The sequence below is a fragment of the Acomys minous genome, assembly GCF_964271855.1.
Source record: "Acomys minous genome assembly, chromosome: 14".
Taxonomy (NCBI): domain Eukaryota; kingdom Metazoa; phylum Chordata; class Mammalia; order Rodentia; family Muridae; genus Acomys; species Acomys minous.
In genome coordinates this window covers 77,343,731-77,360,215 of record NC_140496.1, presented here as the reverse complement: position 1 = coordinate 77,360,215, position 16,485 = coordinate 77,343,731, and the positions used below count along the sequence as shown (strand labels likewise).

The 16,485-nt window shown below is 45.3% G+C and overlaps 1 pseudogene across 1 annotated transcript; it reads right to left on the bottom strand.

Annotated features, from left to right (window-relative positions):
• Positions 1-12,095: 12,095 nt before the first annotated feature.
• Positions 12,096-15,276, bottom strand: LOC311583129 (peptidyl-prolyl cis-trans isomerase A-like; annotated as a pseudogene). The gene has a single exon. The product of its transcript is annotated as a peptidyl-prolyl cis-trans isomerase A-like (transcript).
• Positions 15,277-16,485: the final 1,209 nt, after the last annotated feature.

Below are 16,485 nucleotides of genomic sequence, written 5' to 3'. Positions count from 1 at the left end.
GCTGGCCATGTGCTTTCTATGAAATCAGGAGCCATCCCGACTCCCTATCTCTGTGCCATGCCAGCATCAAAAACCAGACAGCTTGGAAACATGCATTGCCCCCCCCCGCCATCGATCTTGCTTTATGAGACTATTTTGAATATGAATTAATAATCGTGAGAAAAAATGAGACCAGAAGCATGCCAGGAATTGAGCTGTTGAGTTTCTGAGTCAACCAGTGTCAGAACTAGCATCTGCCAACATATGTGTGAGAACTCAAGGAGCTGAGCTGGGTGGTGACAGGCTTTGCTGGAATTACTGGAATTTTTCAGGCCCTGTCCTGTTGACCTACCTCACAGGAGAGTCAGATAGAAAAGAATGTCAGAAGTGTGATTGCCCAAAGCGCAGTCCCGTGCTTTCTTCCCTGTCTGAACTTACTAGTTTACCCTAGGGGGAAAAAAACTTATGTATTTAAAGGCCAATAATCTGCTATTATGACCCCTCGTGAATGTAATTGCAATAGAGTAGAGAATTCATGAAAGAATTTAGTGAGATATTTGCTGAACAGCTAGCCCATAGTCAGTACGGAGTGAGAGATTACCATTACTGTAATCTTAGGAACATGGAATAGGGAACTTTATTCTCAATTTATCAATCCTGGCATATAAGAAAACCTGAGTAGTAAGAAAAAGATGGTTCTGACCTTCACAGGCTTCTAAAAAGGTCTCACTAGTCCATGCTAAGTTCATGCAATAGTGAATTATTTTATGTTTATTTAATTGGGTCACAGGTTGCCCAGATATTTAGTCAAACAGTATTCTGGTTATTACTATAAAGATGGTTTTGGATAAGATGAACATTTTAATTGATAGAAAGTAAAAGAGATTGCTACCCTTAACAGGAGTGGTCCTCATCCAATCTGTTGAAGACCTAAACAGAATAAAAAGGTCCACCATTCCCTGGATAGGAAAAAAGCAATTTATCCCTACTGAATTGAAACACACACACACACACACACACACACACACACACACACACACACACACAGGCACAGGCACACAATGGATAGAAGAACAAATAATTTAGGGTATGGCTGAAGACATCCCTATCTTCAAGTGAAACGTAAAGCAGAAAGGTTAAGAAAAAAAATCATCTATAGTCATTGAATAAAATCAGTGTATCAATGAGGTTGCTAGCTGGTGGCTCCAAACCCTTCGGAAAGGGGGCTTCAAGAAAAGCAGTTTTAGAGGTTGGGCTACAAGTCAAAAAGAGCCTTATCTTCTCTAGAATCCATGAAAGAAGCCTTCACACAGGTAGAATTGTGTTAACTTTTACAGAGGGCAGTGGCTCTTCTAGGAGGAGGGTGTTCCCTGCCGAATCCTGCTGGTCTCCATTACAAGTAAACCAAAGGGACACAGTAGTTTGGACTTCATGGCTTAGTTATTCTAGGCAGGTCTGTCTGGTGAGACGAACTAACATCAACTCAGGACGGCTTTGAGGTTTGGTATTTGGTTCGTAGATTTCATTTCCCTCATCAAGCTAGTCTCTTCAAAAATGTCCATGGACAACTTTTACCAGTGGAAAAGATTTCTAAGTGGCAAAAAAGGCAATGTAATCTTAAATCTACTGCTGAACCTGCAATTTCTTCCCAATTATATGTCCCCACAGAGCCCAGCTTGCCTCTATAAGCCCTATTGCCATTTGAGATGAGAAACTCATTCTATTGGAGAGGTAGGTCTATGTAGAAGACTATAAACAAGGCCTAAGCAAAGCCACGCCCAGGGTACGAGCTTACTAAAGCTCCCATAGCCCAGGGTTGTCATAAAATCCAAAAAGAAATGCTGGTAAAGCCAGGAGCTGTGTGACCCCGGGATTTGAAGTTCATGGGAAAACTGAAGTGACTCTTCACCACAAATGCATCATGGGAAGGGAAACATTTTCTTTTGGCTCCCAGGATAGTCAGGGAACATCAGAACCAAGAAGAGAACAAATGACAGAAGGTACAAAGGTATAGCATGCGGTGCAGGGCCTTGTGGGCTGTGAAGAGGAGAGTTGAAGTGCTGAGATGGAAGAAAGGTGCCTGAGGTTCCCAGATCTCAGCCTTGTGTCTTGGGACTCAAAAGTTTTCCTGGAAAACATGAGCAGTGCCAACTTGACATGCAATGGCCAATAGTAGTAAGATGGCCAATGGGAATCATACTAGTCAATGGTGAGACCAGAAGTGGCCAGATGCCACATACAAGGAAGGAGCTACATCATATACCCAGTGGAGCCCAAACTGTCTTTGGCTCAATCTTACACTGCCAGACTCTGTGTCTTAGATAAACCCATCTAGTTCCTGCTGAAGCTGCTAATGCTGTGCTGAAGGTTCCTACCATAACTGCAATTTATGTGGATATGGTCTGGGGTGAGCCACAGAAACACGGATTAAGTGTCCCAGTTAAACTTGGTTATTGCCTTCTCTGCTAATGTATTATACCATTTTCAAGTTACCCTTAGCTTTAAAAGGAATTATAACTTTAGTCCCATTCTATAGAAAGTGAATTAAAACACTGTTCAAGATCAAATAAACATATCCACAGCCAAGTATTTAGCAAAATACATTCTCACCATTTTAGTTTCTTTGAACACATTCACCTTTAACAAATAGATCAGTTATGCATTGAATGGAGTACAATGTCTCTATATTTTAGACAAGGATTGCTCGACAATTTATCATAAAAAATAAACAAAAAAACATAAAGGGAGAACAACCAAGGTCCTGATGATACCAATGGAGTACTCTTTTTATGTCTTAGCTGCCCATACCCCCAAAATCAGGAACTGTAAAGTAAAAAAGACTTTATCTGAAGGCCTCAGGTTGCTTGGAAGATGTGGTTTCAATAGCTCTAAAGTAGTTTTCTGAAGACAGAAGCTGGGAGCTTCTATTACTGAATATTGAGAAAGAGTAGCCACCAGACCAAATACAAGATAAAGAGAAGACGGTATGAGCAGAATGGAAATGCTCATGAGACAAGAGCCCACAAGACGTCTTGAGACTCAGGGTGCAAAGTAATTGTTCAGATGTTTTGTCATTCAAGACATCGCTTGCCAAAGGGTGGGGAAGACCAAAGTTCACATTCCAAGCCAACAGTTAGAGTCATACTAGAATCCTGCTCCCACAATGGGCCCGGGACTCTTTTTTGAGACGCTCTTTCAATGGTGCTTTCATTATAATTTTCTCTTTGTTTTCATACAAATTATCACTACTTTGGATGAAGGCAGGAATTTCTGTGTTATTTTCCTTCTCTGTAATTCCACATAAATCCATGCTCTATGACCCCCCCCCTCCCCCTTTAGCACATAGCTTCTCAGTTCAGGGGCAAAGAAGGCAAAGCCTGGGTTGAGGAGGTGTCTCAGTTATTAAATACCTAGCATTGTAAGCACAAGGCTGTAGCCCCAAGTTGTACAAAAAAAAACTATTGTCCTTGGACCACCTCAGAAACTCAGACCTTGGCCAATGGTGGGACAGCATTTGCTCAGCTCCCTGTATGGATCTGAGATGTCATCCTTGGGCCCCGAGTGGCCTTCACCTAAGGGAACACAGAGCACACAGTGTGATTTTTCAGTGGCCCCTGCTCATGGAGGAGGTTTGATGAGAAAAGTACCCGAATCCTCCCCCCTTGGCTTTGGAATGCACCTTATTCTTTCCAGATGTTTTTCCTAACAACAGTGTCTCAGTCTGTTCTAAGAGTGGGTCCACATTCTCTCAGCACATAGTGAACACTGGGGAGATGATCCAGAAACAAGTGAGGAAGCAGAGTATTTGGGGATGAAATAACTTTTTGACCACTGGGCTCAAGGTTTATAACATTTTCTTGATGACATACAACTGAAACGAAGAAAGAAAAGTGTCTTCACTCCCCAAGGACACGCGATCTCATTATCCCACACACAATCCCAGCCATCTGAAAGGCAAAAGACAAGCAAGCTAATAAACACAAATATTATTGAGTAATAGTTTGAAAATGTTTCAGGATACAAGTACTGTTTCTATAATATTAAAGACCACGTGGATACCAAAGCCAAAACATACTACCATTTACAGTGTCTCCCAATAAAATCTGTAGTGGAATTCCAACAAAACATGTGCCTTTCTGTTGATAGAATGATAAAAGAAATCAAAGAAGTTGTACATAAATAGAAAAATATACTACGTTCATGGATTAGAAAATTTAACGTAGTAAAGCTATCACTTCTTCTGAAAGCATACTGTCCATTTAACATAGCCCCTGTCAAAATCCCAGCAAGAGTTTTTGCAGACTTAGATAACATTATTATTGAATTTCTTTGGGACAGGAACAGAATTAGAGTAGCTGAAAATTGTTTGGAAAAATAACTGAAGTGGGAGAAATAATTCAATCTACAATACACTGTATCACTCTGATGATGAGAATAATGTACACAGTAGAAGGACGGGTAGCTGTCTATAGTTCGTTGTGTAGATGGAAATTATTACAGAAAATCACAGCCGAAGAGGGGGTGGAAAGACTGTAAAAGTCAGAAGACCAGGGAGTTAGCTGTGAGATTGCATTTCCTAGTGATGTCAGGAGCTACACGCATGAAGTCATGCCTACATGACTGCCCCCCACCCCGAAATGTGAGCTGAACAGGACAACAATAGACATGCCAAAGTTGATGAGGGAAAGCCCACGAGGCCCCAAACCCATACAAGGTTCACTGACTTCTTGACAAAGATCAAAACAAAGTCAGCAGAGGAGGACCATTATAGGATGAGATGAATTTTGACCCTTGCCTCACACTTTAAACAAAATTAACTCAGTATGAATCCTAAATATAAATATAAAATGTGACTATAAATATTTAGGAGAAAATATATGAAAAATACTTAGGATCAGTTTAAAACACAATACTAAAGCTATAATCAACAAAAAGGTATCAATTGTCCTTTCTCAAAAATAAAATGACTACAAAGACTCTATTTTTAAAAAATGAAAAGGAAGGACTGGGGTGCAATTCTGTACTGCAGAGGTCTGGCCTACAATGCTCAAAGCCCTGGATTCAGTCCCAGCTCTGCAATGTCCTGTGGACATAGGGGAAGGACGGGAGAGGAGAAGCAGAGGGAGAGAGACAGCGTATGCACTAAAAGACTAATGAAGAACACAGCAGCCACACACGTGACAGAGGACCCACTTCCTCGGATCACAAAGCCCTCTCAAAGCTCTACATCAGGAACTAGGTAGGCATTAGGTTGAAGGGGTTGTGGCTACAAAAACATAACACCAGGAGTACCTTTGCTGGAGAGTTGCACCTTCATTTTGATGGCCATTATATGACTGCACACATGATAAAACTACTCAGAACCCATGAAAACCCGAGCTGAATCTGAAAGGGGCCTGAATTGCATTGATGTTGGTTTCCTGCTTATGACAGGTGAAAGAGGAAAAGCTGGTGCCAGGTAACAGGGCCTGCTTATGCTAGCTATTCTTTACAGTTTTTGCCTATTAACAATGAAATTCTTAATAAAACTCTTTTTAAAAATGAAACCATTTCTTACATGGTCAACCCTGCTGAGACGTGCACATAATAACTAAGCTGTAGCTCTAGACAGCAGATCTTCCAGGGACTGTGCCTGCAGTTCTTTGGGGCATTCATATCCTGACCACGGACCAGTGTTTAGTGTGTTTCTAAATGGTGGGTCTCTTGGCTTCCTTTCAGCTTCCTCCTCTACCTCTCATCAGCCATGCCCTCGTTCTAGACTCTTCCGAGCCAAAGGGCAACAGAGGCAAGTGCAAGGAAATGGACTATTCTGTAATGTCCGCGGATGTGCGTTCTGAAAGACAAAGTTATCTTCTTCCTGTGCAGCACAGTATCACCTAAAGTAGCACCACCACATGGTAAAGACCTGGGAGTTAACTATCAACTGACTTACAGGAGGGAGGAAGAGAGAGAGGAGTGAGAGAGGGAGGGAAGGAGAGAGGGAGGGAGGGATGGAGGGAGGGACGGAGGGAGGGAGGGACAGAGGGAGGAAGGGAGACTATCTCTTGAGAAAATTAAATCCGGGTCTCAAGTCTTCCCAGAAAGAAAAAGGAAGCAACCTTACCTGTGTTCACCTCACTCAAGGCCCTTCTGAAGAGCCTTCCTCCATCACACTCCTTTCTCAGAATCCCTGCACACTCAAGCATGGCCTCTATACGGTACTCTCAGCCCAGGTCTGTTCGGAAGCATTCGCTCAGCGCTGCTAATGTGCCAGCAATGGAGACCAGAGATGGGCACTTCTGCTTCCTGCCACTGTGATGCTCCTAGCGCAGCAGGAGGCAGGAAAACAAGCAAGCTATCATGCCCGGTAACTCAGGCCAAGGAACTGGGCAAGGCCTCTCAAGTCCTTAGATGCACGGGGAAATGAAGAAGCCAGCAAACACACAGATGACCACTACAGAGCACCAGACCCCTTGCTGGACACTGTACACATCATCTCTCTGAGCTTTCACACATAAGGGTAGTTGTAATCTGTCCAACTCACCTTAGGTGGGTAAGAGGAAGGGAAATGTCTCCCAGGCCATTAGAACCTATGAACGGTCAAGGAGGCACAGAAACCTAAGAGTTGCAGGGCCCACACGCAGAAGTCATTTATATTGCCAAACTGGAAACTTGACCAAGACTCAGTGGGAAACAGACTAGGAATGAATGACAGAAGTCAGACTCTCCTGAGCTCTTGGGAAGTCTGATAGTCACAGGGCTGGGCCAGCATATCTGTGAGCATCAGGTTCAAATTGTGATCCAAATCTTAGAATGACGCCATACGTGATGGTGCAGGCCCGCCCTGCTCTCTAACATTGCAATGCGTATTGGCTTGCTTTAATGTCTGATTCTTGTGTAACTTTGACAACAGCTTTCCCTGACCACCGGAGTCCACTGGGCCTGGCCACGCGGCTGGCTGCCCACACTCCCCAGCTCTTAAAACAATAGAGCTGGTTATACAAACCCAACTTCATTTCCCTTAGGACAAATAACTCTGTGTCCTAAGTCCTGGTCTGGCTCCCAGCATCCCTGGCAGGATTTGCTCGTCTGCCCACAGGGGTGATTTACCGCATCTTCTTTCCATCCCCAGCTGTCATCCCTTCCACTGTTTTGTGCTTGGCCCTTCACAGGTGTTTCCTGGGAGTGGCTATTGGATGATCTGGTGTATAAATCTGTTTCTGGGGTAACCCAAAGTAAGACACACACACACACACACACACACACACACACACACACACACACACACACACGGGGGGCAGGGAGCAAGGGAGGGAGGGAGACAGAGACAGAGAAAGATAGACAGATGGACAGACAGACAGACAGGCAGGCAGGCAGGCAGAGACAGAGACAGAGGATGTCTTTCGCTTGTTCGAAAGATCATTGTTCCGATTCCCACCCTCTTTAAAGTCACCCCAGTGAGTGACATCTGAATCAATGTGTACAAATATAATACCCTGAGTCATAATCAGACAAATTCACATTAGCGAAGCCAGGTGACCCCCTTCCTCTCCTCCCTGTGTGACACCAGGCCAATGCAGCATGAGCGCATGCCCTATATTTAGTCTGACTTCTATACTGAATGTAAGATATGAAACCACTTGATGTTGTTGGTGCTTCTGTGTTAGAATCATAATGCCATCCTACTCTACAAGTGAGACCTTGGATATGTTTCAAAAATCCTGGTATTTCTAGTCAAGATTTTTTTTAAGCCTCTTCTCATTTATTTATTTTTAACTGACACACAATGAATGACACCGAAGAATGGGATATAATCTGACATTTCCATTCAAACACTTCTGTACAGTTCACAATGGTCACATCAGGATAGCGGGAGTGCCCCTAAGCTCAAATATTTAGTGTGTGTGTGTGTGTGAAACACCTGAGATACTCGCTACTTGCTATTTTGAAGGGCTCAGTTAATTTACAACCTTGGTTACTCTGTGAACAAGGTTAGAAGCTCAGGAGCGTGGTGCCCACTCTCAGGCCACACGTTGAGAGTCAACCTTTGGAGTTAAGGTTCTTAAGTCCCCTACAGGCCCCCAAGAAAAACTACCGGTCACATCATGATCTGTGAGTGCTTCTGAACTGATTTACTTACCCCATATTATACCTAAAGTTGTTTAAATGTCTCTATCTAGACAGAGTTGGTAGCGAGCATCTTTGGTTTGGTTCTAATTATGACATTAATTTTTTACAGGCATGCACCCACTAGTTACTCCCATATGAAATCTTTTCCTGCTGGCGCAGGGATGCGCAGGGCCAGAGAACGAGTGCCGTTTGTGTTTCACCAGGCCTGACATGTCTGTCACATAGACTGACAGGAAGGTGCCTCTCCAAATGTCTTTGTCCTCCCACTGCTTGTGGCCTCTGGATGATCCCTTACACTCTCTCCCCAGTCCGTTCCATCCCAAGCTCTTCTGGGCTTCTGAAGAACCCCCCCCCCCGCGCGCCCCTGTGTGGAGCTTGCATAGTGAGCTCACATGAGCCTCACTGTTGGTTTTCTGGGGTCCAGCTCTTGTTGCAGCTACCCAGAGGGTCCCGGTGGTAAGGCTTGGGGGAGGTCCCTGAGCTTCCTGTCACTGTGATTATCCACCTTGCTGTCCTGGCTCCTTTTCCTAAGTGGGAACAGAACAGAACCACCAAGATCAGAACAACGTCCTCAGTGAAGGAGTGGTCCTACTCCTAGGAAGATCCACGCCCATAGCACTGTTGTCCCCGCGGGATGGATGTTGACTAGTGTGGCCTCTACTGAGTTGGGACTGACTGTGGTCCCTTCTGGCTCCTCTCTGTCTCTCAGTTGCCATGTGCTGCTTTGTTTTGTGATCAGTGACACGGAAGTACAGTGTCATGGGGGAGAGACGGTGGGATGGAGGGCAGCATGCTCTCCTTGAAGGAGTGGGCCAGGTTGGGGTGATCGCAAGCACCTTCCTCACTACAGAAACAGAGACACTTGAGTCTCATAGAATTGCTTTCATCACCGAAGTCCTGTACCTAACTTTATATCATTTTCCTAAAGAAGGCATGGCCCTCCCACCTCCCCACCAATGCTATGGGCTTCCAGGACGCCCAAATCAAAGCCAGCCCTAGCGACCAGCTCACTCCGAGCCACTTCTCTCCTGATGTCACTTCCTCTGAACATCTGGCCTGACCTGCCCCAGGTTTCCCCAAATTCTTCTTTGGTCCAATGGGATCCAGTTACATGCAGAACAACGTCAGGGCCTCTGCCTGGGCTATTTCCTCCATCTAGAAGCTTTGTTCCCGATGTGCATGCCCTAGATTTGCTGCTTTCTTACAAGGCCTGTCCACCCAAGCCCACTACTCTCACAGATGCGCACTAACTCCTACCTTCCTGTCCTCCTGTGTTCCCATTCCCATTATCTGCTAACACTCTAGTGTCTAGAAAGTTCCACAAAGGGAGGGAAACTCAAAGCCAGTTTTATCCACTTATACATTCCTGCAACCTAGCTCATATAACCATGCCGTTAGTATTTGCTGAATGCATACATGAACTTTCAGGGGCTGATGGCAGCCCTCACCAACACACACCCAGGGAAGAAAAGGAGGTTTTTCCTCAGGCTTCTCAGGCCAATGTCATGGTCTCCGGTCCATCCTGTCCCTGCTCGGCCACCTCAGCCTGCGTCGTTGTGCAGGGCTCCACCCAAGGCTGGCTAGACATGTGGCTGGCTCAGGGCCTGGCTGGAGCCTACCCAGGCCGTGTCTGTCTCCTCGGTGCTTGGACTGTAGGACTTCCATGTGTGGCGACCAGGTCAAGAAAAGCACAGCCAGTTACTCATACAGCAAAGTGCTCAGTTACTGATGCTTGGAGCAGCTGTTGACACAGAACCACCACTGATTTCCTGCCTCTGCAGTGGCTGCCGACTGTGAAGCCCCTCTGGCTGGCAAGGATGTGCTGGGGCAGCCCTAGGGTATGAGCTTGTGTCATTTTAAATCCCATGGGGACACATCACTAATCCCATTTTGCCCTGGCTCCAGGGGGGGCAAAGGATGTGTGTATCTATGAGGAGCAGGGAGTGGGTGACATTAAGGTAGCCGTGGAACTGGAGATCACCAACTGAGTATGCAAGCCCCCTATCCTGCAGACAGTGACGACATCAGCATGACCCAAGGCTTTACATACCAGTTAACAATTGTAAAGCCCTGTGCCATACCCTTCTGCATCTCACGGCCATCCAAACCTGCAAGAGATAGCAGGAACCATCACAGCTTTCCTCACCACAGGACTGGGAGGCTCAAAAGGCTAAGTGGCACACAGCGCCCCTGAGATTGCCCACGTCATAGCTCACTGACACTAGCACCTTGTCCTGTGTGCTCTATGACTTGGGCCCTTGACACCTCCAGTTTGACACTTGCAGCTTCAGTTGTTTCCTAGAAATTTCAAAGGTCTCAGTGTATGCATTTACTGAGTCTGGATCCAGGCTGGCTTGCAGGAGTGAGTCACTCCGCTGGCAGGAGAGCCCTCCTGGCATCCATGGACACATACAGCGCCTCTGCCTGCCAATCTTTAATCCTATCTTGTACCCCACAATCAATCCTCCTACAGTGATTCAGAACCAAAAAGAAAAGGAAATAAAAGGTGCCTCTTAAGCCAGGCATGGTGGCGCACGCCTTTAATCCCAGCACTTGGAGGCAGAGGCAGGCGGAGCGATGTGAGTTCAAGGCCAGCCTGGTCTACAAGGTGAGTCTAGGACAGCCAAGGCGATACAGAGAAACCCTGTCTCGAAAAACCAAAACCAAAACCAAAAAGAACAAAAAAAGGTTCCTCTTTTTGAAAAGAGGCCATCAGCTTGAATCCAAGTAAAAAAAGAGGCAGTGGGTGAGTGTGAACTTCAGGGTCAGGATTATGGCTGCCGTGGAAACAGCTTTTATACCTGCTGCACATGATGTACTCACCGGTCCACCTGAGATGCTGTGTCCAGTGATTTGTGACTGTCATCTCATCTACATCTGCTCCTGGAACACTTAAGGAAGCCGAGGACTAGAGAGGTTACGGATCATCGCCTGTGGTCTGATCGTACGTGAGTAGTGGAGCTCAGACAGCTGTGAGCTGTATCCTGCAAGCCTTTCCTCTGAAACTGTGTAACAGCGCCCTGCTTAGCCCTGGCATCCTACAGCCTTTATAGACACCACAGCATTTGTGAAACCACAACCTCAGGACGAATCTGCCTTTTCTCATGACTTGTTCTATCTGTTTCTGTCTCTCTCTTCCCTCTGGTCTTCCCCAGTCTTTCCCCACAATGCTCTCAGCGTCTTCTTTTCCTACATCTATTTATTAGGCTTCATAGAGACTCCACGATCTCTTTTGATCATGCAGAACAAGCCATTTATTCAAGGAATCGTTTCTGGCCAGGTGTGATGGCACCTATACAAACTAATATCCCAGCACTTGGCAGGGGCTGAGGCAGGAGGGGCACAAGTTCAAAACCAGCCTGCTCTTCACAGTGGTGCACTGAAGAGAGAAATAAATGAAAGAAAATACAGAGGGAGGGAGAGAGAGGGAGAGAAGGAAGGAGGGAAGGAGAGAGAGTGAAGGAAGGAGGAAGAGAGAGAGCACGCGATAGGGAAGGGAGAGGGATGGAAGGATGGAAGGAGCTGTATAGGGGAATGGCTATCAACAACACATGTGTCCCCAAGTTTCTGAGGAAGGCACGCTAGTGCGGAGGCAGACAGGGCAGTGAATACACAGGGCAATGTCAGGCTGTAAGGGAACAAATCAGGCAGGGATCTAGGCTTGAGAAACAGGCTCAGGGAGGCCTCCTTGAAGAAAGACTTGTGGGTAAAGAACAGGATCCCTGGGGACAGAATCATGCCTTTCTGGAAGAACAGCACATCACAGTGATGGAGGTGGGTGTGGCCTAGAGATGCCAAACCTATAAAAAGGAGGGGGAGGGTAAGAAGAAGGTTGGGGAGAGCCTGGACACCCAGTTAAACTTGACTCTCTGGGGAATAGTGGATAATAGTATACATGTCATGCAAAACTGTGAAGCACTTGTCGCGGTCAGCGTCTCTATTGGAACAGCATACTCTCAGTGTGGCTTGTAAACAACAGAACTTCATTTCTCACTGTTCTGGAACTGTCTGAGAGTGAAGCACTGGTAGGTTCAGATCTACTAAACAGTCAGTTACAGGTTTCCTGAAAGCACCATGTTGCTGAGTCCTCCAGAGAAGAAACTGTGGTGTCTTCACAGGGAGGAGACAAGAGAAGGCAAACCCTTACCCACAGGCCCTTTACAAAGGTTCCAATCCCATCCAAGTGGGGTCCTGCTTCCGTTTAATCACATCCTACAGACTTCATTCTGTTGCATTGGAGATTAAGGTTCAACATAGATTTTGGAGGCGGGCCCTCATTGAAGCCACAACGATACTTATACTAAAATAAATTATCCATGGTTACTCTGAAATTCTAATTTGACTTGACTTGACCATTTGAGTTAACAGACTCATGTTTGATCTAGGCTCACCGCAACTGGTCCTCTTGCCTTTCTTGTAAACAGTGATGGGTGAGATTCAACCGCAGGCACAGGGCTGGGGTGGAGCGCACTGGTAGAGTGCTTGCCTAAATCCAGTGTCAGGGTAGAGTGTGACGCCACCACAGCTGCTCAGTGAAACTTAATGTGCAGCGTAGAAATGGAATTGAGTGGCCTCCTTCCCAAGGTTCTTCAGAATCACATTGCTGATTTCAGATCCAACAGGAAGGGAAGTAGTGCTGTCTGAGCCAGAACTGCAGAGAGTCAGCAGCGTGCTGGTCCCCACCCTTCCCAGGCCAGGGACATTGCTTCATCATGTACTGAGAAAATGAGCCAGGGAAGCAGCCAGCGCCAAGCATGGCAACTGCCTTATAAGGACATTGTCTAAGCCTGCCAGGTGTGTCATCCCAGAACCGAGAGGCCTCCTAGGGCTGTCCTCAGTGAGTCAAGGCCTTAGGGGGGCCAGGGTGAAGGAGCCTCAGAAGCCCCATGGTAGCAAGTGAGTTTTGTCACTTTCTCTCCCGGCTACTTGACCCCATGAATTCACCTTTGCATTTAGGAACGTGGGAAAGGATATTTTATTTGATTTTTTTTAACAGTTCCTGTTTACTTTTTATTCATAATCATATACTTAACTCGGCAATCCAGCTAAACTTGGAGGGGAAGGAGGACAGTATGGAACCCAAAGAGATTCAGTGAAAGCAGAGATTCCAGGGTACTGGGAGCAGGTGGGGTGGAATGTGCACCTGAGCTACAGAAGGAAGCGTCTGATGGGTAAGATGCCTGCAAGTCAAAAGAATTAGAGTTGTCCACAGTTGGAAATGGTGATCTTCTTGCTGGTCTTGCCATTCCTGGACCCAAAGCGCTCCATGGCTTCCACGTTGCTCGTGCCTTCTTTCACCTTCCCAGAGCCCACAGGCTTGCCATCCAGCCACTCAGTCTTGGCAGTGCAGATAAAAGACTGGGAACCGTTTGTGTTTGGTCTAGCATTTACCATGGACAAGATGCCAGGGACTGTATGCTTCAGGATGAAATTCTCATCCTCAAATGTCTCCCCATAGATGGACCTGCTGTCAGTGCCATTATAGCGTATGAAGTCACCACCCTGGCACACAAACCCTGGAATAATTCTGTGAAAGGAGGAACCCTTATATCCAAATCCTTTCTCTCCAGTGCACAGAGCACAAAAGTTTCCTGCTGTCTTTGGAACTTTGACTGCAAAGAGCTTGAAGGAGATGTGGCCCATCGACTAAGATGTCAAAGAACGTGGTGGGGTTGGCCATGACTGCAGCAAGCTAGGAGAGGGGACAGTGGCATCTACAAAGCCAGGAAAGGATATTTTAGTCAGGAAAAATAGGTTCTTTTAAGTTGTTGTAAGTGTCAGCTCTGGGGTCTGCTGAAATAAAGAAAAGGCAGAATTTGGAGACAATGGGTACAGAGTGACCCTCTAAGCAAGGAGATGCATGTACAACTCTGGACTGGCAGGGGAGTAGTCTACTAATCAGAAGATTGTCTTTAAAAAGAGAGATTTGAGCTGGGCGTGATGGCACATGCCAGTAATCCCGGCACTCGGGAGGCAGAGGCAGATGGACCTCTGTTTGAAGCCAGCCTGGTTGACAAAGACAGCAAGGGCTACACAAAGAAACCCTGTGTAGAAAAAAAAAAAGAAAGAAAGAAAAAAGTTTCAAAGAGAGGTTTGAGTAAAAGACTATTAGAAGGGAGGGGGCGGGGGCAGCACAGACACTACAGTGAAAGTCCTGGTGTAGCGACAGCGATCCCAGGAACTTTCAGAAAGCAGGAACAGCCCCTGTTGGACCACCTAGATGCAAACTTCATCTCGCCTAGATTCACCCACATGTTCCAAGATGGCAGACACTCGAAGGTTGTGTGCTGGTCTAGATGGAGAGACTTATGAGAGAAGAAGTAGTGGGTTAAAATTCTATTACCACCCTCTCTGTAGCCTTTGGTCTCTCAATGATGAGAGGTGGTCACCATCTTTCCTCTGTGGCTCACTCAAGATTTCACTCACTCTCAGCACCTCCGCTGGCCTAGGAGGCTTGCTTACTGGGATAGCATGGATTTTTTTTTCCCTGCCCTGTGAAAGGTCTATCTCCTGAGCCTCAGGAGGACACGCCTCTTTCCCTGGGTATACGGTGTTTTCAAACTTGCAGCTTCTCACATACAGACAGCACAGAGTGATACAATGAACACAAGACAGAATGCTGCCCGTTTCCCAAGAAGGGAACTGGAGAAAATTCCAGGAGTGAACGTATTACTGAAGCCAAGAAAAAAAAAAGTTATCTAAATAAGTCAAGCCAAACGCACAGGAAAGAGCAAAAGGGGAATTGGAAATCAGTTTGTTTTGTGTTGGTAGAATATTTAAATTGAAGTAAGTGACAGTGGCTCAAAATTTCAAATTTGCATCACTTTGGTCCAGTCATTTAAAGAATTTGTTCTGCAATCAGATGGTCCCAAGTTTAAAGGGACAGCTGAGAGGAGTAAAATGGAAGAGAGACAAGGAATAAAATGTCTAATACCCACACAGTGCTATCCATTGGTAGTGGAAACAGCGTGTAATTTTCTGCTATGCTGGAGTGGGAACACATACAATTTTTATGTTGTAGTTTCTTAGAATTAATAAATGATGAAGTAAAAAAAAAAGTAATAAATCCCACATTATACGACACCTTTCAGACAAGAACTAACACATCAAGCTGATGGCCCTCACAACAAAAAGAAATTGTTCCTGACAGCACAGTCCCCACAAGCTAACAGAGATAAATCTCTTAAATTGCCCCTTTAAGAAGAAAAAAAGTTTTCCCAAAAGGCAATATTTGTTGTCTTGGCTGTTGTTATAAGTGTAATATATGTTTGTTACAAAATCTTCAAGATCTGTTATAAAATATGGAATCAATAACAAGTTAATTTTGTTCTGTGTCAACTGACATTCGTGGTTTGATACATAGTCTTTCACTTTTCCCTTGATTGAAGAATGAAAGGCAAGAAGGGTGGGTAGGTAGATGGGTAAAATGGTTTATAACCTGTACCATTCACTTAATGTATTATGGATATCCCTCATAAAACTGCAGAGCTCTTAAGACACGCTTCTCTACTTCACTGCTGTACAATATTCTACTATGACTTGTCTATCCAAACAGCTACTGATGAGAGTTTGACTTACTTGGACTTGAACTATTGTTAACAGTGTTGCAGTTGCCAGTCTTTCATACAAACTTAGTATCTTTACTTGATTATTCCTGAAAGACAGGGTCCAGGAAAGGCTTATTTCCCCCCTAGAAAGATTCTAGCAGGTTGACATCCCCACAGGAGTATATGTGAGCACCATTCCTCACATCTTACAAAAGCCATCTTTGTGTTTCACACAGGAGGTGGAGCTTCTGCCATACACTTAATAGACATTTGCATTGTTTCTTTGTGAGGTTGTGTGGCATCGCCTCTGCTCAAGTTTTCCCTTGGGAATTGATTTTCTCCCATAGTGGTTTCTATGAGCAAATTATTCAGTAAGGGCATTAAACCCTTTGTAACATGGAGGAATGCTTTCAGAACAGGCCATCTCATCGAGACAGATGCTTCTGGTAAAAAGCAGAGAGGCAGAACACTGTGATGTTCTCATAATGTGGATCTGCTCACATGTGTGCATTGCATAGAAGCCATGTACTGCATAGAAGATACAGGCAGAAGCATTTTCCAGAACCCCTAGACACTGATGTGTAAAGGAAGAGATACACCAAATAAATAAACAGATAAATATCATAGACTACAAAAATACCCCAGGAGTTACAAGCAAGGTCCAGCAAGGGAACAGTAAAGGAGTAGTTGGCCCTAACCAGGGAAAACAGAAAACCCTCCATCTCTCTTTCCTTGGTTATCTTCTTGGTTTATTTTAGGTCATCTGTTGTTTGTTTGTTGTCACTGATTTTGTGCAGATTGCTCAGATTAATTGGTATCAGAATCATTAATATCAGGATTCTGAATTCAG